The sequence below is a fragment of the Caretta caretta genome, chromosome 1 (genome assembly GCF_965140235.1).
Source record: "Caretta caretta isolate rCarCar2 chromosome 1, rCarCar1.hap1, whole genome shotgun sequence".
Classification (NCBI taxonomy): domain Eukaryota; kingdom Metazoa; phylum Chordata; order Testudines; family Cheloniidae; genus Caretta; species Caretta caretta.
This window is the reverse complement of record NC_134206.1, coordinates 273,315,053-273,333,934: the sequence shown is the minus strand read 5'-3', so window position 1 is coordinate 273,333,934 and position 18,882 is coordinate 273,315,053. Positions and strand designations below refer to the sequence as shown.

Here is an 18,882-nt window from a genome sequence, read left to right as displayed (position 1 = left end):
CACCAGGACCAAACTCTGGCGCACCGAGCGGGACTCCGCCACCTGCACACGGAGCTGGGGGTTGTGTAGCAGGGGCTCCGTGAGGAGATCTGCTCCCACGGCGGCCGCCGCGGACCTGGTCATTGAAAACAGTTTCCAGGTCTGGAGGAGGTCCTGGTAGAAGACCGGCAGCCCGGAGAGGTCTCGCGGAAAACCTCTCGGACAGAGATAAAAGAACTGCCGGTCATATCGGAGCCCTTGGAAGCACCGCAGGAAGGCGTGCGCCAATATGCTCCATGTCGAACTACCTGCACTATAAAGGAGCCTCTGCAAGGCCTGGAGCCGGAAGACACAGACCTGAGTGTGCAGACACTTCAGGCCCTGCCCTCCTTCCTTCAGGGGTAGATGAAGAACCCCAACAGGGGCCCAATGCATTCCTGACCAAAAGAACTCTAGAATCGATGTCTGGAGGTTGGTCAGGAAACCCGGGGCCGGGACCAGGGTGTTGAGCCAGTACCAGAGCGTGGACAGGAATAGTTGGTTAAGCACCAGTGCTCTCCCTCGGAGGGAGAGACAATGGAGTAGCCTTGTCCATTTCTGGAGCCGCTCTATCACCCCGCCCTCTAAATTTTGCCAGTTCTCCGGCGGGGAAGGGTGCGTGGCAGAAAGGTAAATGCCTAGGTAGAGCAGTGGACCCGCACTCCACCGGATGGTCTGAAGTGTGGGAGGGAGGGAGCTCACCTGCCGCCAGTCCCCCACTGCCAACCCAGAGCTCTTGACCCAGTTGACTCGGGCGGAGGAGGCTGCCGAATAGATGGCCTGGCAAGCCTCCAACCACGCCAAGTCGCCCGGGTCTTGGACCACGAGGGGTACATCATCGGCGTACGCCGACAGGACCAGCCGCAGCTCTGGCTCCCACAGCACCAACCCTGTCAACCTCCTGCGGAGGAGAGTACCCCCCTTCCCGAAGGTAAGAGAGCACCTGGGACCTGCGGAGAGCCATCCTACAGCCGCTGGTGTTCAAGGTTGCAATAATGAGAGGCGTCATGCGGAGGGCTGGGGGGGTGGGGGTTTCTTGTTGGTGGGGGTGTTCGTGGCCCCCGGCAGGTTGCGCAGCAACCCGTGACCCATCCCGTGGATGAGTAGATCTTTTCGGAAGCCACGGGTCCGCTCGTAGGCCGCAGCACCGTGCTTTCCTTGCCCCCTGCCCTCCTTTATAAGGGCCCTTGTGGCCTGGAGGATTTGGTCAAAGTCCCCCCATAGCTGAAGAGCCAGCTGTGCCCTATCGCGGGCGCCACGGGTGTGCTCTAGGAACTTCCGTAGTGCATGCCGCAGCTAATGGGGGGGTGGGGTTACAAATTCCGGGGTGTTCCCTGGTGGGACTCTTAATACAGCCTCGTGGTCCGCTAAGGTGGGTAGACAGGGTGCGGACCACCGACGGAGCGTCTGACAGGCTGGGGTTATTAAATTCATTTCACGCCTTGGGGTGGAGGGGGATGACAGGGAAAAAATTGCAACTCCTAATGGGTCATGACTAGAAAGTGCAAAGACTGCTCCCTGGGGGAAATCTGCGAAAGGCGGGAAGGAAATAACCCCAGGGGTGGCATTAGCATTGCAGGTGGAGGGGACTTGGGCAGGGACAGGGGTGGGGGCAGGGGCAGGGGTAAGGCTCTGGGGTTGAGGAGGCAAGCAGCTGAAGGAAAGTGCCTCCTGAGCAGAGTCAAGGGTTAAGGGGTAAGGGAGGGGGCTCCCAATAATGCTAGGCACTGGCTCCATGGTGGTCTTAGCGGCCATGGCATCAGGTGGTGGACCACCTTCTGCAGGGTGCTCGCCTGGGAAGGCAATTAGGGGGAAGGAGCATGGGGAAAGGGGGGCTGGGGTAAGGTTGCCCAGCTCGAGGCCAGCCGGCAGTAGATCGTCCTCTCCCTGGGTGACCGGGGTCAAATCTAGGGCCTCAATCTCCGCATATACAGCTCCTGCTACCCCGGGGGCCTCTCTTCTAGGGCCCGTCTCAACGGTCGCCTCGGGGTCCGCGGGGGGTTCGGGTGGTATCCAGGCAGAAGGGGCATCCTCAGGAGTCTCGGAGAGGGGGGTCTCCCGTGGAGGGGGGATTCTGCCCTCCAATGCCAGTCCGTCTTCCCCTCCCGACACCAGCGGATGGATCTCACTCGTGGCCGCGGCGGGAGGCTCGATATCAGTGCCTCCTTTCCTGGTCTTCCGGGGGGCTTCCGCGTCGGATGGATGCAGCAGAGCTCGAGCCTTCTGCTTGCCTCGCTTCCCCTGGACTGGGGTCCAGCCCTCCATAGCATCATCTGGGGGTTGGTTAGCAGGGGTCGTGTCGGGGGGCGGAGGCGATGGTTCAGGGGTTCGGGGGGGTAGCGGTGAGGCAGCATGAGGGGTGGGGGTTTCTCCTTGGGGCGGGCCCTCTCCTATACCCGGTAGTATCCTTGCCACACCCTCCTCCATAGGCTCTGCTGGATTGGTAATAGCAAAGGTGGAACTCCCTTGCTCACCCGGGCGTTGTAGGGAAGGTATCTCTTGGGCCCGGATGGGAGCAGATGGGTCAAGTAGGAGGAGGGTTGGTTTCAGGTGCCAGGCAGCCAGGGGCGTCGGCAGCGACGGGGCCGATGTCCTGCCAGGTCTCGGCGGTTTTGGGTGCCCCTCCCCCCCGAGCCAAAGGGCAGTCTCTACGGACATGCCCCGCTAAGCGGCAGAGGTAGCACCGGGCCTCTCCGGTGGAGTAAAAGACCCGACAGCGGGCTCCCTGGTAGGGGACTAGGGAAGACCCCTCGAGCACCTCTCCGTCACGCGCCCCTGCCAGCGGTAGAATCTGCACTTGCCAGCGGAACGAAAGGACGTGACGAAGGGTGGGGTCCTTGCAGCCCAACGGGAGAGGGCTGATGACAGAGACAAGTTTCCCCAGAGTGGAGAAAGCGTGTAACAGGGCAACGTTGGGTAAGAAAGGAGGAACGGAGGTGAGGATGAGGCGAACGCCCAGGTCTTCTAGTGGCTCTAGGGGGACAAACATCCCCCCCACCGCCAGGCCCTTCTCCACCGCCTCCTGGGCGGCAGCCTCTGAAGCTAAGAAAAAAATGACCTTCCCATACATCTTGGAGGCTGCCACAATAGCCGTGGGTCCTACCACCTTTGCCAACACCTACACGTATATCTCCACGTGGGGCGAGGCGGGCACCAGGAGGCAACGGACACCGTGCCTCCTGGTCAAGGCGGGGAAAGGGCCCCGGCCGCTGGTGATGGTGGCGGAGGCAGGGGGGGGCGAGATGACGAGGCAGCAGGCAGGGGGGAGCCCGTCACCACCTGGGCATATGTCCTGGGGGCCGGGGGAGGGGCAATCGCAGAGCTGGTGGAGGGAAACGCAGGGAGGGGTGCCATGGTTGATGATGAGGCCACAGCGGTGGGGGCAGCCCCTGCCATGGAGGGATTAGTGGTTTTAGCGGGGCCCTTTCCTTTCATCCTGCCCTGGCCCTTCCAGCCAGCTGGGGGGGGTTCCTAGAATCTGGGGGGGCTGTGGGCACAGCAGCAGCAGTGACCACCCCGGTGCCTCCTGCTGCCGGTGCCCCAGCAGGGGGGGGTGGCAAGTATCTTAACAATAGTGGTGTGGGGGGGACCTTGGGGGTCGGGCAGGGTGGGGGGGGGGAGGGACAACTGATTTTGTTAAAGGGGCCTCGCCCCTCTCATTCCCCGCCATTGTGAGCAGGGAGAGACGGGGAGACATCGGAAGGAGGAGGGGGGAGGGAGAAGCAAAGTAACCGCTCCTCCCCGCTGGGCTGCAGGCGGGGGGGGGGGAATGCCGAGGGGGTTGGACTGGGGGGGGGACAAAATTGGGGTCCAGTAATAGGGGCAAGCTGTGGGATAAGCAATCCCGGAGGGTGGAGACCCACACACGTTTGTCCAAAGAGTCTCGGTTGGTCGGCTGTTATGTCCGGTCCGAAAGGCAAAGTTCAAAGCGAACAGCTGGATCCGAAGGGAGATGGCAGGTTGCCAGGAGGGACGGACGGCGGGGGGGCCGTGACAGTTGTAGTAAGGGTGGGGGAGTTGGGGGCACCGATGGATCGGGGAGGGGGGGTCTCCATGCCACACCCCCTGTGCCGCCACAAACGCAAGTGACCACAGTCAAACTCCCCCCCACGAGAGTATAATTCAGAAAATTACTCAGTCTTACGGCCCCCTTCACGATGATTTATAGCTCTCCTGGATTATTTCTCCTGTCTTCTGAAATCTTCTTCTCCAGCTGTGTTGGCTGTGTTCCAAGGCTTCCGGCATGCTGAGAATGTTGTAAAGTCCGAGCTGCCAGCAAAATGGCTGGGTCTGGGGGTTTCCACTCCCCCCTCCGGACAGCAAAATCGGCAATCTTCCCCCACCTCCTCCGGGGGGCTCAGCTGAGACAAATAGCTGCACCCGGAAGCAGGCGTGGAGGGGGGGGGGCGGGTGCTGGCGGCAAGCTGAGGGCCAACCAGCACGTAGACGGCAAGAAGAAAAAAATAACAAGAATCAAAACAAAGCAAAAAAAGCGTCTGGCCCGGTCGGGGTGGGGGACTAAGGCAGGTTCAAAAAGTAAGAAAAATCCAGGCCAGGGGGCTTTAGAAAAGAATAGAAAGCAGATAGCTGAGGAGCAAGCAAAGGACGTTCCGTTTCCCAACAGGGAAGGTTCCAGAACAATCGGGAACTTTCCGGAAACAATTAAGGCAGACAGGCTGATTAGAACACCTTCAGCCAATCAAGATACTGCTAGAAACAATTAAGGCAGGCTAATCAGGGCACCTGGGTTTAAAAAGGCGCTCACTTCAGTTTGTGGTGCACGTGTGAGGAGCTGGGAGCAAGAGGCACTAGGAACTGAGAGTGAGAAGGCATACTGTTGGAAGACTGAGAAGTACAAGCATTATCAGACACCAGGAGGAAGGTCCTCTGGTGAGAATAAAGAAGGTGTTGGGAGGAGGCCATGGGGAAGTAGCCCAGGAAGTTGTAGCTGTCACACAGCTGTTACAGGAGCCACTGTAGAAAGCTGCAATCCACAGGGCCCTGGGCTGGAACCCAGAGTAGAGGGTGGGCCCAGGTTCCCCCCATCCCTCCATGCCCCTAAACCTCCCAACTCCTGATCAGACACAGGAGGAGTTGACATGAACTGTGGGTTCACGAAAACGGCCAAACTGAGGGCTGCCATGAATCTCTGAGGTGAGCAAATCCGCCAATATGTGCAAGACCCACCAAGGTAGAGGAGGAACTTTGTCACAATAGGTACAAAATCTTCAAGGCACACCATTTATTCCTACCCCTGCTCCTCACAAATGGAACTGGAGCTTTCTACAGTAGGACATTCTTCTGGGTTAGCACAGTACAGAAGAGAAAAAGTCAGTGTATACTTAGCCACTGTGGAGAAAGTGCTTGCCCTGTACATGAAGTATTCAGCATGGCAGAATGTGCTTCATTATGGAAATACTTGGCTGTCCATCCGTCTTCTCTGTTCTGTGCTCTTCACCATGGTGACTTCACAAAAGTTCCATGATCCTGGGCCAGGGACTGAGAATGGAATTTGTCTTGGCTGGCTAGTTTTAACTAAGTTGCTACGTGAATCTTGTTATAAATCTGTTACCTCAATTTGCCTTCATGCTTTAAGCAATCAGCACTTGGTTGCTTTGTCAATGTTGTCAATATTGAAGAGAGTCTGTCCATGGTAAATTCTTTGGGCCTGCTTATTAAAATGTCAGGTATATAACTTTATATGCAAATATTGATGTAATAATTATTTTTATTAGCACAATAGTGTCTAGGATCCCTGATCATTGACCAGGAACCTATTGTGCTGGGCACAGTGTAAACACACAGCAAAAAGACAGCCCTTGTCTCTCCTCAAGAGACATACAATCTAAGGTTAAGACAAGAAACAACAGATTGACACAGACAGATAGGAGAGTACAAGTAATAGCGGAAGGAACACAAGCCAGAAAAGGGAAAGAATAAGTTAAAGAATTTTTAGATAAATTAGATGTACTCAAGTCAGCAGGGCCTAATGAAATTCACCCTTGGGTACTTAAGGAATCTTGGAACTTTTAGTGATTGCTTTTGAGAACTTATGGAGGACAGCAAGCTATCGGAACTGGATAAGAACAAACATAGCACCTATGTTCAACAAAGGGAACAAAGAAAACCCAGGGGACTATGGACCTGTCAGCTTAACTCTGATACATGGAAAGATACTGAAACAAAATATTAAATAATCAATTTGCAAGCCTCTGGAGGATAATAAGTAATAGCCAACATGGATTGCTCAAGAACAAATCATAACAAACCAATCTAATTTCATTCTGTGACAGGGTGACTGGCTTAGTGAATGGGGAAAGCAGTAGGTGTGATATATCTTGATTTTTAGTAGGCTTTTGAGACACTCCCACATGACATGTGTTCATAAGCAAACTAGGGAAAGATGGTCTAGATTAAATTATTATGAGGTACATGCACAAATGGTTGAAAGACGATACTCAAAAAGTAACAATGGCTCTCTTTCAAACTGGGAGGACACAGCTAGTGGGTTCCCATGGGGGTCTGTCCTGGGTCTGGTAACAGTCAATATTCTCATTAACAATGGGTTAATGGAATGGAGAATATGCTTATAAAATTTGTTTATAATGCTAATCTGGGAGGAGTTGCAAGTAGTTTGGAGGACAGGATTAGAATTAAAAACAATCAAGACAAAGCAAGAAATAGGACTGAAATCACCCACATGAAATTCAATAAAGACAAGTGCAAAGTACTACGCTTAGAAAGGAAAAATCAAATAAACTAATACATAATGGGGAATAACCCATACTGCTGAAATGGATGTGGAGTTATAGTAGATCGCAAATTGAACAAGAGCCACCAATGCAGCTGTAAAAAAGAAAATATAATTTGAGGAGTATTAACAGGAGTGTCATATGGAAGATCCAGGAGGAAATAGTTCCACTCCACTTAGCAATGGTGAGACTCAACTGAAGTATTGGGCCCAGTTTTGGGTGTCACACTTTAAGAACAATGTGGGCAATTTGGAGAGATTCCAGAGGACAGCAGCAAAAATAAGTAGCTTAGAAAACATTACCTATGAGGAAAGGTTTAAAACCACTGGACATGTTTAGACTTGAGGGGGGAAAGGTTTAATGGGATACCTGATAAGTTAAGGACAGTTCTGAAAAGGATGGTGATCATTTGTTCTGTACGACCACTGAAGGTAGGACAAGAAGTAATCAACTTAATCTGCAGGAAGAGAGATTTAGGTTAGATATCAGGAAAAACTTTCCAACTATAAGCATAGTTAAGTACTGGAAAATGTTACCAGTGGAGGTTGAGGAACCTCCATCACTGGAGGTTTTAAGAACAGGTTAGACAAACACCTGTCAGGGATGATCTATGTATACTTGGTCCTGCTGCAGCACAGGTGATCCACTACATGACTTCTTAAGGTCTCTTCCACCCTATATTTCTGTGGTTCTATGAGACTCTAATGGTCAGTGTGATGCAGAGTGGTCTCTGCACACCAGCAGCCTAACAGTTGTCAGGTTCTTTTGTAGACCTCATGGCCTGGAACACTTTGAGGAAAGCTTGGAAGATGGATGAGCAGGCAGTTTTGCAGATAATTATGAGGAGAACCCCTCAAGCATGAGGGGCAGCATGTGTACTTGTCTGCAAATTTAACAAGTGGGCAATGGAGGCTGGCATCATGGGCCCATTGGAGATGAGCATCTATTGTTTGAAAGTGAATGATAGATGATTCAGTGGGGGAGGTTTAGGTTGGATATTAGGAAAAACTTTTTCACTAGGAGGGTGGTGAAACACTGGAATGCGTTGCCTAGGGAGGTGGTGGAATCTCCTTCCTTAGAAGTTTTTAAGGTCAGGCTTGATAAAGCCCTGGCTGGGATGATTTAATTGGGTATGGGTCCTGCTTTTGAGCAGGGGGTTGGACTAGATGACCTCCTGAGGTCCCTTCCAACCCTGATATTCTATAATTCTATGATTCTATGATGGTTATGATGTGGAATAACTATAAATACTAGCTGCTTATGTTTTATGTGATAGAAAAGGGGAAGCTAGTGGAGGGATGCAAAGAGAGTGGTGACGTGGCCAAAATGATAGGCTAGAAAAGTGATCTTTGGGGCAGTCTGCTGAATGCATATAAGCAGGTCAAGATTGCATTTGTCAAGGCCAGAGAGGGGAATGTTGCAGTAATTGAGACACAAAATGATAAAAGCCTGGATAAGAACATAATAGATAAGAATGGTCATACTGGGTCAGACCAATGATCCATCTAGCCCAGTATCCTGTCTTCCAGTAGTAGCCCATGCCAGGTGCCTCAGAGGGAATGAACAGAACAGGCAAACATTGAGTGATCCATCCCATGTCATCCACTCCTAGCTTCTGGCAATCAGAGGCAAGAGACACCCAGAACATGGGTTTGGATACCTGAGTATCTTGGCTAATAGCCATTGATGGACCTATGCTCCATGAACATATCTAATTCTTTTTTGAACCTAGTAATACTTTTGGCCTTAACAGCATCCCCTGACAATGAGTTCCCGAGGTTGACTGTGCATTATGTGAAGAAGTACTTTATTCTGTTTGTTTTAAACCAGCTGCCTATTAATTTCAATGTGAGACCCCGGTTCTTGTGTTATGTGAAGGAGTAAATAACAGTTCCTTATTTACTTTCTCCACATGGTTCACAATTGTATAGACCTTTATCATATGCCCCCTTAGTCATCTCTTTTTCAAGCAGGACAGTCCCAGTCTTTTTAATCACTCCTCATACAGAAACAGTTCCACACCCTTAATAATTTTTGTTGCCCTTCTCTGTATCTTTTCCAATTCTAATATATCTCTTTTGAGATGGGGCGACCACACACTATTCAAGGTGTGGGAGTACCATGGATTTATATAGCGGCATTATGATACGTTCTTTCTTATTATCTACCCCTTTCCTAATGGTTCCTAACATTCTGTTAGCTTTTTTGATTGCCACTGCGCATTGAGTGGGTGTTTTCAGAGAACTATCCCCCATAAATCCAAGATCTCTTTCTTGAGTGATAGCAGCTAATTTAGACCCCAACATTTTTTGTGTATAATTAGAATTATTTTTCCAACATGTGTTACTTTGCATTTATCAACACTGAATTTCATTAGCCATTTTGTTGCCCAATCACCCAGTTTTGTGAGATCCCTTTGTAGCTATTTGCAGTCTTCTTTGGACTTAACTATCTTGAGTAAATGAGAACTTTTAGCGTGGATGGATAATAAAGTTCTAATCTTAGAGATGTTACGCAGAAGGAATTGGCAAGATTTAGACATAGCCTGGATGTGAAGACCAATAGAGAGAAATTAGTACTTTCATTTCCCATGATTGCACATACACATTGGGTATTGGTACATACAAGTGGATAGTGTGATACAAAATTTCATCACAAATATAAATGAATGCCTTAGGGTCCATCTGGACATTAAAAAAAAAAAAAAGAAAAAGACAAAACATGGATCATGTAAATCCAGTCCTTCCTCTATCTTCTTCTCTACTGCTTTTGTTATAGTTTACTTAGGACTGATAATAAAAATCCTTTTGCAGGAAACTAATATTTAGCAAAATCATACTGCATAATATAGGATTAAAAACCTTAGCCACAGTTTTCAAAAGATTGGCTCCTATGTGACTTAAGAGCAGAAGTCCTATTGAAAGTCAGTGGTCTGGTGCTCCTAGGTCACTTAGGTGCTTTTCAAAATCCCAGTCTGCGGTACTTTTAAAATCCATATTTAGGTGCCTAAATAAAACTGGCTTTATTTTCAGATGTGCTGAATAAACACAAATTCCTATTAAAGTTAATGGGCGCTGCTGCTATTTTGAGGATTTAGGATCCTAACTTTAGGCATGTTGATTTGAAAATGCTGGTCCTTAAATTTATTTTGTTGGCGTTAAAAATATTTATGAGCCCACGGGGCTTTATTACATCATCCCACAAAATGGTCCCAATAATATGAATATGAAGTCCAGTAAACATTGCTTATCAAATCTGGAAAGCAGCCAGTAGAGCTAGATGGGTGATAGATGTGCAGGATGTTATAATGGAAAATTCATGAAGGAGACATGATTTCAAAAGTTTGCATTTGGTCTTCCTTATCTTGATGAGAACTCAATACAGACATTGCTTGTAAGATATAAAACTTCCAAAAATTCTATCTGTAGTCTTATTAACTTTCCAGCTAAAGCATTATCTTCAGTAAAGAAGAGTTTCTGCATGCAGTATTCAATATAATAGAAAAATGCCACTGTTATTTTGGGGTAGCCAAGACTGGACATGTGCAGGCTGATAAGTATAATGCTGCCTCCATTTCCATCTTTGCTTACCCTTGCACTCCTTCAAATTCAAGGAAACATCAGAGTTGTTCTTCTGCCTCGTGTAACTATCTACCTGTATATTTGAAAATTCTATTTTCAGAAACCTTGTCTTACAAAAGAACATGGCTTGTCTGACTCGGCTTGACGTGTATTTGACTGAATATAATGTTGTGATCCATTGTTATTTTAATTGTCCCCCTGCCATGGTTTCCCCCCAAAAAGTGTTTTTGTATGTATATTGTGAATCTGAGAGTCCATGGTTTTCCTCACATTTGAGTCTCAACTTTGCAGTCACCTTCTTTTCAGGTAAAAAAGACTGAATGGTGCTGTTGTTGGAGCATATCAGTATCACTTCTCCATATAATACGTCCTTCTGGGCAAGGGAGTTGTCTTCTGGGCAGAGGTCCTCAGGCTTTAAGAGACTGGGGTCAAGAGAGACATTAATTGCTCCAGAAAACTTCACAGGGAAAGTCAGAGTAATGAACTTATCTTAATGGGTGCAATGTTAGGACAATACAGGACACACAGTAAACACTCGGAATCTGGGCAGATCACCCTAAATGGTTTTATTTAAACTAATTATGGGTAAGAACCTGAAAGTGGAAATCTGTAGGTAAGAAAGGGCTGGATAAACAATTTAACTGCACACAAAGTAACATGTCAAACCCTGCAGTCCAGCTATCCTCCCTCATCCAAAACACCCCCACCAAAACTGTCCCTCTCATGTTAAGACAAAATCCAAACACCAAACACACAATCTATGTTAGGATGCTGAGAAATGAGTTGCAAATGCCTAGGTCCCCTTTGTGAAGCTAGCCGCTTAAGCCCAGATTTTTAAAAGGTATGTAGGCATTGCTGTGCTCAGCACTGAAATGGCTAACTGATTTAGGAGTGACACTGCAGGCGCCATTCCCAGCCAATGAAAGCTGCAGAGCCAATGCTCAGGGCAGGGCGGGGGCAGCGTGTGCAGAGCTGCCTACCCATGCCTGCGCCTGTGAGCAGCAGGGACAGATCGCCTCTTGTGGGGAGCCGCCTGAGGTGAGCGCCCCCTGGATCCAGCACCCCATACCCCCTCCTGCGCCCCTGCCCCAAACCCCCACCCACACCCAAACTCCCTCCCTCTTAGTTAACCAGAATTTTTTCACTTACCGGCACCCCCCATTCCCCCAACATGCTGGATAAAAATGCTTTTACTGTACCTTTAAAAATCTGGGCCTAAGGAGTTAGGTCATGTTTTTGAAAATGGTACATAAGGCCAGATTTTTAAAGGTATTTAGGTGCCTAAAGAGGCAGAGGGGCTCTTTTGACAATTCCATTAAGTGCCTCTTTTCACCTTAGGCATTTAAATACCTTTACAAATTTGACCTTTGAGCTCTTTTGAAAACATTACCCAAGCCTGGAAAATGTACCATAAGGAATAACTGAATTAGCATGTACTTTTGCCTAACACAATGTCTTTGTGGTATAGTATCTGTATTCTGAAATCTTTTCTATCCTTTCTCTCAAACAAAACCAGCAAATAAAAATCCATAGCAAACTCAGAATCTACTGGAGATCATTCGCAGGAAAAACCAGGCAGCCCTGGGGAAGTTCCCGTTACAGTCTTGTTCTCCAATGTAGCAAGGAGATGGGTTTCTGGAGAGGTCGTGTACTCAATTTCAGTTAGAGAAGAAAATGCATGTGCTACTCAGTAACAACAACCCCTATGGCTAAGTGTGCTGGAAGAGACATTTCATGCTTGCAGCATCATACTTGAAATAGTTAGACTCCCTCAAACCACAAGCTTCTAAATCCTGCCAGCACAGACTCATCCCTTCATCCTTCTGAGCTAAAGTTGTCTACAGTTTACTGCATACGGGTCTTCTGAAAGCTTAAAAAGCAAGATCCTATCTGGCATGCATGGGTATTAAAGAACTCATCAAATTGATCATACAAGCATCAGTAGCCCTCTTTCCCCACTGCTCTGCAGTGTGATGTGTACTGACTGGCTGCTGTCCATAGAGGACAAATACAGGAAATGGGGATGCCCACTCCATAGGGCACACTCTTATGGCATGATATCATGATTCTGTGGGTGCAATAGAGCAAATAAAGGAGAATTCTGCTAGGGGCCAAGGAGTCAATGTGGAGACAGAGACATGGTGCTAATGCCCCTGGCTTCTGGCTCTCAGGAGAGCTTCATGCTCTGGGGATCTAATACCCTTCCCTTTCTGGAGAGGTGGAGAGGAAAAACCCACATTCCCATAAAGAATAATGTCCAGACTGATGAGTCCTATGAGTGAGAATAACCCATGTAGATGACCCTTTGACCTATAGCTTCTAAAACTCTTTGGGATGAAAGGCGAAATGAACATGTTACATAATACTAATCAGTAGAGGTCCTTTGTTTGTGAGCTCTCCCCACCTTTCCCATCAAACCCACTTGCAACAGTGACTCTAGGAAAAAGAACTCCCCCAAAGCCTTCTGAGTTGATTATTGGTTTTGTCTCCAATTGCTATAACAAAAAGAGCTCCTCTGTTCTAAAAATGGCTAATGGAGGTTGGCAAAAAATCACCCGAGTCTTTTGAACGAAAGAAAATCTAGTGATTTTTCCCCAAGGGTGGGAGAGAGTACAAAGAAGTTTGGGAGGTCAGAGGGAACTACAGCATAATTTTTGAACATCAGGCCACTTATGGATCTGCCTAAATATGGCTTTTGCTAACTTTAGATGCCTGTTTTTTTAAATTTTGGCCAGAGACTCAGTGGTTCCTGTGAGACCTCCAACTTCTTACATCCTTTGGGGGAGCCTCTCTCTTACCCCATTACTGGAGCCCCTTCTGCAAGACAACAGGCCATATGACCTACAAGGCAGCCAACATTTGTGCACTTAAGACTGAGGGGGTTTTGCAACTCATTTCTCAGCATCCGAACATAGAATGTGTGTTTGGTGTTTGGATTTTATCTTTACATAAGAGAGACAGCTTTGGTGGGGGTGTTTTAGATGAGGGAGGATAGCTGGACTGTAGGGTTTGACATGTTACTTTGTGTGCACTTGAATTGTTTATATTGCAGCACTTTTCATCCTGCTTCAGGACGATATCAAATTTCAAAATCTCAGAATTGCCCACAGAGTGAAAATCAAACGTTTTGATTATCTCTGCTAAAACTACACACTGAGGTTACAAACCATGGACCATATTTGAGATCCTTATTCAGATTTTATTCAGTCCTGAAGCAAACTTTTGTTAACTTCAGGGATTTGCTTAAATGAAAATTGCGTAAGGACCTCAGGATTTGGTCCCACACATTAAATAAATAAATAATCAATAAAGCTGTTACGAATAACACCCTATGCGATGACAGACATTTAAAAAGTAAATGTAAAATATTCTTAATTATTTATAAAGGGCCAGATCCTCAGCTTGTATTTAATCAGTGTCACTCCATTTATTTCAACTGAGACACACTGGTTTACACCAGTTCACATCTTGCCTGCTGTCTGTATACTTGCTGCTGCATTTCTCTCAGCTTGATCCATTGATGCTATAAAGCTCAATACAGAGATTGAAGCTATAAAACTATTGTATGTGGCAAAGCTTTGCTCATAAAGAAAAAGTAACATCCTGGGACTTTTTCTTGCTTTTTTATAAAAATACTTTGACAGGTTTCTTTCATTTTTATCCTGCGATAAAGCAGCTTTAGTTTATGGGAATGAAAAAGCAACACTTTTCAGGATGTCAAGGAAAATAAAAAGAAAAGGAGGACTTGTGGCACCTTAGAGATTAACAAATTTATTTGAGCATAAGCTTTCGTGAGCTACAGCTCACTTCATCGGATGCATTCAGGAAAATAAAGAGTAAATTCCTTGTGATGCTACTAGGGTTTTTTTGGGGTGGTGGTGGCAGGGTGAGGGAGGATTAATCTGTTCTGCTGAGATTCACGAAGAGGAGAGTTCTAATGGAGGTTGAGTTGGTTTCATCTCAGTAACACCTCTGAGATTACACATCAAAAAATCATTACTTTTTCACTGAAAAACAAACGTGATGTTTTAACTTTGTTTCTCTCTAAGCATGGCTGGAGAGGAAATGTGGGTGGGGGAAAATTAGTTGTTCTCTTGTTTCCTTGGGGGAGTGATAGAACCTACACCAGAAGAAAAAAAGAGGTCAGGGAGCACTTTCTGAATATCAAATCCCTTTAAGGTGTCCTAAATTGGATACCCCAAAATCGAAACTCAGAATGGGGTTTAATGTGATTTAACGTGGAATTTAATGTAGTTTCAGGTTTCCTTTGAAAAGTTTGCACTGCTCTAATCAGTGTTATGACTAAATGTGCTAAAGGGTTTTTTCCTATTGCACTAACCAATTCCTGTGCGCTGTATGCTGACACGGCTACTTCAGTGCTGCTGTGTACCATGTTAAATTACCAGCTGGCTTTAAAAAATAGCTGTTTCCTGTAAGACTCAAAAGTTTGTTTCACTTTCAATAACAGATGGTGTGATTAAACCACCATCAGTTTTTGTCTTCTAGTTAAATGTGCTCTGTACATTTACAACCAGACCATTTTCTCCAGTACCAAAGGCCCCACAGCAAATTTGCTTAAATGAGCAGTTTTGTTCAGTATTGGACTCATACAAGCTTTCTGTACTGCATACAGAATTATGCTAAGTGGCGACAAAGATTAATGACAGAGCTGTAGATAAACCCTTGAGGGATACATGGCAAAATATTTATAGCTATATTATCAACCTCTTCAATTTTCCATCATCGCCACAACAATTGTTGCCAGCTGGAGTGTCTTTGCTTAAACATTTTATACTCAGGTATAAATCTGTGCTGAGTACATTCTAAACACTCCTTTCCCAAAGGATTTGGGTTATATTGGGCAGTAAACTATTCCTTTCTCTTTGGGTAAAACTGAGCAGGTAAGCCCCAGAGCTGAAAAAGTGTAGATGAAATGTTAGACTGCTTTGGATTTGAGGGGCTCTATAACATTTTGCAATATAGTTTCCAAAAAAATCAGGCAGAGTAGATAGATTCATCTCCTTCTTCCATTCTCTTTGAGGTAAAGGTAAACAGACAACACTGAGATATCTAAGACATATATTTCCCACAAAAAGTATTGTGTTGACATAAATATCCTATGGATATGGTTTTGCAATGGAAAACCTGCAACAGATGACTATAAATTGGTCAACACCCCACAAAACTACAAACAAAAGTTACATTCTCACTGTAGAGTCAAAAAGGTATCAGATGTCAAGAATTATAACATTCATAAACCAGTCGGAGAACACTTCAATTTCTCTGGTCACTCGATTTCTGACCTAAAAGTGGCAATTCTTCAACAAAAAGACCTCAAAAACAGACTCCAACGAGAGACTGCTGAATTGGAATTAATTTGCAAATGGGATACAATTAATTTAGGCTTGAATAGAGACTGGGAGTGGTTGAGTCATTACACAAAGTAAAACTATTTCCCCTTGTTTATTCCCCTCCCTCCCCCCACTGTTCCTCAGACGTTCTTGTTAACTGCTGGAAATGGCCCACCTTAATTATTACTACAAAAGGTTTTCTCCCCCTCCCCCGCTCTCCTGCTGGTAATAGCTCATCTTAAGTGATCACTCTCCTTACAGTGTGCATGATAAACACCCATTTTTTCATGTTCTGTGTGTATATAAATCTCCTCACTGTATTTTCCACTGAATGCATCCAGTGAAGTGAGCTGTAGCTCACAAAAGCTTATGCTCAAATAAATTGGTTAGTCTCTAAGGTGCCACAAGTACTCCTTTTCTTTTTGCGAATACAGACTAACACGGCTGCTACTCTGAAACCGAACAAGAAAGGTAATTCCAAAATAACACTATATGTGCCCCAACCTAAGCCTTTTTCATAGGTTTGACTGACGATACAGTTCTTTTCCCCAGCCTAACTCTTCTCTCCAGACATCTGCTCCCTCCACCAGAAGACTATTCTCACTTCTCTAACATTCAGAGTGGAGTCCAAAGAACCCTGCTGGCTAAAGTGAGTCAGCAGAAATTAACCGGCAGCTCCCTGCAAAATTCCAAACCCCACTGAGATGGTGAAGTGAAAGGAAAATGTTGACATCTTTGTAAAATGGCTTAATCCAAAGTTCACTGAAGTCAGCTGAAAGACCCTGTGTTGACTCTGGTGGTCTTTGGATTTGGTCCATAATGATCAAAATATCTGTGTGGATCTTTGTGCATATCTGATGGAAGAATACGTGGCATGATGATAACTATCTGAGATGCACAATGTCTCATGGAACTTCCAGGGAACACAGCCATTGAACCACCCTTAGAGAGTGTAGACATGATCTCCAATCATCATCTGACCAGTTCCTCTGGTTAGTGCCATGGCTCCTCCTGCTGTCCGCTCCCTTTGAATGGCTAATCCTTGTAGTTGGTGCTAGCTCTGGGTACTCCTATTGTCCCACTAAGCCTTTTTCCTTACTTTGCACCTGCTGTGCATGGACTGGATAAATCTGGCCTGTACTGTGTCTTTATTCCTATATAATATAAATAACAAGAGTATCTGTCCTTAACGCCAAAGGGAATCTGTTTTATTAAGCAGAAGTAGAAACAAGCTGTGCATTTGGAGCTTTGCCTCATTGAAATGATTCCATTCTCTTAATGCTGCCCTCTTAAAGGGAGCATCAAAAAAGTGCAAATTGATCAAAAATATGTGTGTCTTTAAATGTGATCCATTTTCAATGACGGAAAATATTTATATAGGTCTATTTACATAGGAAATGAATTTTTGGACTGAGGCCAGGCTTGCCAACATTTGTCTATGGAGCTATTACAATGCACTGAATATACAAGTTGGTAATGGAAGTGTTATTTCAGTCTTGACTACTACTACTGGGAAGAATGGCAGTGGATGCTGATAACATTCTTTATCTTTAAAACAACTGTGGGTAATTCTTCCTAATCCACAAGTAACTGGAAAGCTAGAGAAAGCTACTGTGTACCAATTGTGTGATAACTGCTGATCTTTTACAGCAAGTATCACAGGCCAGTTTGCTACACTTATGGCTCCTTAAATAGGAAAATCCACTGGATAGAGAGAGAGCCTGTGTGATAGCCTGGCCTTATGCTCTATTCAGTCCTACCTCTAACAAAAGCAGGACAGAAAGGAGAACTGCCAATTCTGATGATGTGGCTTGGCCATTTAATATCAAGCCTTTATGTAACAAGATCCAGAGAGAAATTGAGTTTTATTCAGATATGGACTGCCCAGTACATCTTTTGTCTTATAAGCACTTTATTATGATGGGGGGGAAGCAATTTATTTAGGGACTGTAAGCTCTCCACTGAGAACTTAAACAGAACCTGTGCACTCTAGAGGCAGATCCCACATATTGTCATATTTCTTTTTAGAAGAAGTTTAGTGGTAAATGCTGGCATTTGAAAATCAGTGTGAATTGAACCCCTTCCTTCCTCCCTCCCTCTGAAAATCACAACCTAATAGACACATGCCAATTTAGATCCAAAATTGAGCTTCTGTAAAAACAGATTTTAACAACTAATATCAATAGAAATATTCCTTAAACAACCACATTTCAATTGAAACAGTTTAATTTTTAATGAATTATATTCCCCTTCATTGTGCATCACTGAAGCACTGCACATTACGAAACCTGCCATTACCTTGTGCTCTCCTGACTGTTTCAGGTATCCACCTCTTGTCTCTCATCGTATACTTTGATTGTAAGCTCATTGATTTAGGGACTGTCTTTGTGCTGTGTCTGCCAGCTGCATAGGGGAAGATAAAATTGGTGGAGAGCATGAAAGCTTTTTGCTCCCAGTGTGCCCTTGGGTTTGTCATGGCTCCACATATCCTCTTACTGGGTAGTGTCTATAAGGTAAATCTAGTCCTATATGAAAATATATTTTATATTAAGAAATACATTTGTTTTAAACGATAGCTTGACGGTCAATCACATTTCCCGCTGTGAAAGCCTGGATAAAATTGATGAAAATCAGTTCCTGAAATTCCATATGCAACTTTTCACCACTTAATTTTGTGTATTTCCTGAACACTTGTAATGTTGCTCTTCATGAAATTGAGTGCCCACATTTTTTACATATCAGCTTTCAAAATCCACATCAAATCAAAATGTCTTGATTGTACAAATTCACACACATGAAATTCCACCTTAAAATGTGATAGCAAACATTGTTGGCAATTTTGACTGGTGAAGAGAAGACAGGGACAGAAATAGTAAGCAACATACAAACAGCCACACGTACATCTATCATATATTTTATTCAGTCACATATACACACACATCACAGCAGATCAGGTGGAGACAGGGAGGTATGTACTGTGGGTAAGCATTCAGAAGTAGCATGAAGGTCAGTCTTGCGTCCTCAAGGTCAACAAACCCATCATCCAGTCAGAGTGGATGGGCCAAGCTCAAGTGACAAGTTTTCAAAGGTTTTCATCAGCTATTAAATGTTCCCAAACACAGTCATTTTAGCTCAATGTCTGGAAAGTACTGACTTATATGGAAGGCCTAGTTTTTGTAA

General features: G+C 45.5%; 1 long non-coding RNA gene across 1 annotated transcript in view; it reads left to right on the top strand.

Annotated features, from left to right (window-relative positions):
- LOC142070568 (uncharacterized) overlaps window positions 1–18,882 on the top strand; it is a 148,271-nt gene that overhangs the window by 125,670 nt on the left and 3,719 nt on the right. The gene's annotated exons all lie outside the window — the stretch shown is intronic.